Here is a 5,608-nt window from a genome sequence, read left to right on the forward strand (position 1 = left end):
TCAAATCAAAGGAGTAAAAGTAGACGAAATGGTTAATACAGTAATTTTCAGTAGAAAAACCCTTTTTGGACTAAAGTAATTAGGTTTTGGGCTTGATTTAGTGGCCCAAAACATAGCTCTAAAGCCCATGCACGAAATTGTAAACCTAGCTCTCTCCTAATAAAAGAGGACTAAGGCAAAATTCTAACTCTCGCCTACCTCTTCTATTTATTCTAACCTAGTTTATGTTTTATTAACCTAAGCCACCATTAATACAATTCAAGTTATTTTTAATACAAATATTCCTTTAATTATGTTCTTCTTCTCATTATTTATTCCATGATAGTCTAATGAACCATAGCTAAACCTCCATTAGAGAGATTTGATTAAAGCTTTGATGAAGACTTGATGTGTTAGTATAGAATAGTTGTATTTAAGAGCTTCAAGTATAGAGTTTTCTATTTAGGAATAAGTAAAATAACCCTAGACTAGAGGGTAGTTCATTTAACATGAGAATGGATTTTTAACTTTATCTCATGCTAATTATTAGTTGGCTAAAGATACCATGAATAATTAGGGATAAAAAGACCTAACCTTTATGTTGAACCTTGTGTGAAAACATAAAGATTAGGGTTGCAACAAACTCTATACTAGCATGTTAGGGATTAATCAAGGTGGATTTCAAATCTCCCTAATTCCTTCTTCGTATTCACATCTTAATATTTAATTGCCCTAGTTTAATTTAGAATATATTCAATATTAGTTTTCACCATATTAGTTATATTTAGAATCATTACTCTCATGCTGTTTAATTGTTCATCATTAGTGGAATTAGTTATTATCTAAGTAATTAGGAGTGGAACGAATTCTTACTCTAGTTTTATTACATGATAATTGAGAGTAGAACTTTGATATAAAAAGACATGCAAATTATAGTTTACTTTTTCCTAGTATAATTACCTAAGTAGGAGTAAAATGCTAATTTTCATTCTATCAAATGGCGCCACTGCTATCTTAGTTGTCTTTAGAATCAAATTCACTTAGTTTTTTCAATTCTACAAACCGCCCAATTCACCCACCCACCCTATTGTTTGAAAGTGTTTGTGTTTCTAACTGTGTTTTTTGTTTCCTAAAAACAGGATTTGCTCCTAGCCTCACGGGAAGTCTACTGGAAATTTTTGAAGTTGTACACTCGGAGCACGCACGCATCCTATTTACACTATATCTGAGCGCGCATGCGCCCTGCCTTCCAGTAAGCTTGTTTTGTATTTTCTTTCTAGTTTCAAGGCCCAGCCCATTAAGAGATTGCGCTCACGCCTGTTTCTAAAAACAATTAACTGAGCGCGCATGCACCCTTGTTACTTTATAATTGAGTGCGCCCGCGCCCTTCTGAAGAAAGACCGATTTACACAGGTTAGTTACAGGTCGTTTTTTCGTTAAAAATAATTGTTTATTCAATGTTCCAAGCTTCTACAGGACACTGAGGTTCGTATTAAAGACGCTATTCATAAGCGTAGTAAGGAGGACTTCATGTTCTCCTCCTTTCACTCCTCGTTTCTTCTGTTAGAGGAGTTTCATTCTAGTATACTAGGTTTTTGTTTGACTGTTGTTCGTGTTTCTTTCATATTGGACTTAGCCTTGCATGAGATTAAGGTCTGGTAAGAGAACCATCTAACGTTATCTATCGTAAACGTCAACGCACACGCTTATCTAGAATATCACACACTACACTTGCATCAATAGCTGAAGAAGTAGAGACTCCTCTCTTTAGTTTTTACAAAGCCCTAAATGATGGCCCTAAGTCATGCATCGTTCTTGCAAACCCAGTGGGGGATTTGCCCCCACTGAATATTTTTAATTTGTTACCCGTTTTTCATGGTTTAGACCACGAAAAGCCTTATCAGCATATACGTAGGATAGAACAAGTTCTCACTACATTCCATCATCCTAACGTAGGTTATGAACAAATTAAACTGAGGGTGTTTCCTTTCACCCTAGCCGATAAGGCGGCGTCTTGGTTAATTGCCCAAACGCCTAATTCCATGGACTCATAGGCCAAACTTGTTCAATTGTTCATGGAATAGTTTTACCCACCACTGAAGACAGATGAAATGATTAAAAAGATTCATTTCTTCGGCCACAATCCTCATGAATCCATTTCAGAGGCCTGGAACCATTACACTAATATTCTTATAGAGTGTCCACATCATAACCTTGTGAAAGACATGCTTGTTCGTGCCTTTTTCAAGGGGCTTTCACATCATCATAATGAGGTTCTTGATATAATGAATGGGGGTAGTTTCCTTAGTAAAGGAGCCTTAGAGGCTTATAGGTTTTTAAAAGATCAATCCAAGCATAATAATAACTGGGGGGGATAGCGACATCCCCGGCTCCGCTACTTCTTCTTCCACAAAGAAAGGTCGCAAGATGTTTAAGGTTAAACCTGATCCCATGCTTAGAACTCTAATCGAATCCCTCACAAAAAAGGTAGAAGCCATTTCTGTTCACCATAAGCCTACTCCTGTCATGAATATCAACTCTATTCCATGTAATTTTTGTTTTAGTCTTGAGCATACCGACTCCTATTGTCCTCTTGTCTATGAACAATCACCCACATAGCCGGACAATATTTGCTCCTTAAATAGCCTTCCTAACACACCTTAGAGACAAAACCCCAACTTCAGTTGGCGTAATAATCAACCAGTTACACCGCCGGGGTTTAATAATCAAAATGTTAGGCTAACAAACAACTACAACCCAGCTCCACCGAGACAAGTACAAGGACCAGGTAATTATAATAATTATAATAATAATAATAATAGAGGTATCATCCCGGTTAATAACAACTATCATAACCCACCCGTTAATAATCAACGTGAGATAGTTCCTGTCACACCACCTGTGGCCACTACACCTTCATAACTGGATCATTTCGATGCCTACATGCAAGCTCAACAATAGATTCAACAATCCATTCAACAATCGATACAACAATTAACCTAAAATAAAGCCCAACCAAAAGGTGTGTTTTCAGGTTAACCTATACCTAATCCTAAAATGCCAAACACAGCCTTTAAAGTAACCGGTAATACTAGTAACAAAAATTTAAATGTAGGTGAGTTAAATTCCATCACCACTCTTTGTTCTGGTAAAGTGGTTAATAACGCCGTAACTATACCCGTTGATACACCACCAGTGGTCATTGAAAATGAAATCTTACTAGATACCGAAATAGAAATTGAAGATCCTACAGAGGTACTAGTTAAACCACAACCCAAGAGGAAAGCGGCCAAGGTTAAAAATCCTATTGACCCATATGCTAAATATAGAGAGAAACCACCGTTTCCCCAGAGATTGCTATGTTAAAAAAGGATACAAATTTTGATGAGATTAGGGAAGTTTTTAAAAATCTAACGATAAACCTACCCTTTCTTGAAGCTATTAAAAAATTACCACAACATGCTAAATTTCTAAAAGAGTTGTGCACTAATAGGCGGAAAACAAATATTCCAAAAGACGCCTTTTTAACTAAATAGTTTTTCACTATATCTGAACATAATGGAATCGTTAAGTACAAAGACCTTGGTCGTCCTACTGTACAATGCACCTTAGGGGATACCCATATGACAATTGCTCTATTAAACATGGGGGCGAGTGTTAAATTACTCCCTTATTATCTATATAAACAAATAGGTCTACAAGAGATGCAACCAACTAAAATGGCGTTGTAATTAGCTGACCGTTCTATTAAGTATCCTAAGGGTGTTGTTGAAAATGTGCTTGTTAAAGTTCAAGATTTTTACTACCCAGCCGACTTCATTATCCTCGACACAGAAGTCGCTAACGACTTTGTTCCTATCATCTAAGGACATCCCTTCTTGGCAACCGCCAACGCGCTCATAAACTGTCACGATGGTTCAATGCCCATGTCCTTTGGACACCTTTCTGTTGAGGTGAATGTTTTCAAAATGATGCAACAATTACCCGATACGACTATCGATGGAGAAGTTAGCATGATCGAGAGCTTAGCTTAAGATTATTTCAACAACACGTTTCTAGATAACCAGATGCACCAATTCCTTTTCTTCGGAAGTTCCGACTTTGACGATGACTTCTACGTGGAGGAAGTCAACGCCCTTTTCGAGTCCACTCCTATCTTAGATCCTTCTGTAGCTCCATCTTCTGAGTTTGAAGACCTCCTACCTAAACAAGTCTTTATTACTCAGGACGAAGACCCTTCGAAAGCCTTTCTACCCATTCCTCCCACCCCAGTGCTTAAACATCTTCCTGCTAAGTTAAAATATATCCATCTTGATCCGGATGGTAGTCATCCGGTGATCATATCTTCTCATTTGTCTGCTGATGAAGAGGCACATTTGATTAGGGTGATTAGGGAACATCATTCTGCGATCGGTTGGTCCCTAGACGACATTAAGGGGATTGACCCTAGCGTATGAACACATCGCATACATTTGGAGGATAATGCGAAGATTTCACGTGAACCTCAGCGTTGCTTGAACGCTGCCATGAAAGAGGTGGTTAAGAAAGAAGTTTTATGGTTACTCGATGTGGGTATCATATATCCCACTCCGATAGTGAATGGGTAAGCCCCATTCACGTAGTTCCTAAGAAATTAGGTGTTACCATTGTACGTAATGCTAATGGTGAATATATTTCCACACGAGTTCCTATGAAATAGAGGATCTGTATTGACTACAGACGCTTAAACGCTATGACACAAAAGGATCACTTTCCTTTACCTTTTATAGATCAGATGCTCGAACGTCTAGCTGGTCATACTTATTACTATTTTTTAGATGGCTACTCTGGCTATTTTCAGATCATTATCGATCCTGACGACCAAGACAAGACTACCTTCACATGTCCTTTTGGAACATATGCCTATAAACAGATGCCTTTCGGCCTTTGTAATGCTCCTAGTACTTTCCAGCGGTGTATGCTTCATATCTTTAGTGACATGGTGGAGCGCTTCATGGGAGTTTTCATGGATGATTTTTCTATTTATGGAAACTCTTTCAGTGACTGCTTGTCTAACCTTTCTAAGGTGTTGACATGGTGTGAGGAAAATAATATGGTTTTAAATTGGGAAAAATGTCATTTTATGGTTAAAAGAGGGATAGTTCTAGGTCATATTATATCTAGTGACAGCATAGAAGTAGATAAGGCCAAATTAGATAAAATAGAGTCTCTTCCTATACCACGGACTATCCATGACATTAGAGCCTTTTTAGGCCATACAGGTTTCTATAGGCGTTTTATCAAGGATTTTTCAAAATTACATAGGCCTTTAACTAATATGCTTTTAAAAGATGCCATCTTTGATTTCAATCACGACTGCAAACAGGCTTTTGAAACATTAAAAGCTGCTTTAATATCTACACTGATTATACAGCCTCCAGATTGGTCTAAACCTTTCGAACTTATGTGTGACGCTAACGATTATGTTGTTGTTGCTGTGTTAGGCCAGAAACTAGATGATAAGTCCACCGTTATTTATTATGCTAGTAAGACTTTAAATGATGCTCAAAGAAATTATACTACTACGGAAAAGGAATTTTTAGCTGTGGTTTATGCTTTAGACAAATTCAGTCCTTATTTGGTTGGTTCA

Source organism: Coptis chinensis, chromosome 9 (genome assembly GCF_015680905.1).
Source record: "Coptis chinensis isolate HL-2020 chromosome 9, ASM1568090v1, whole genome shotgun sequence".
Taxonomy (NCBI): domain Eukaryota; kingdom Viridiplantae; phylum Streptophyta; class Magnoliopsida; order Ranunculales; family Ranunculaceae; genus Coptis; species Coptis chinensis.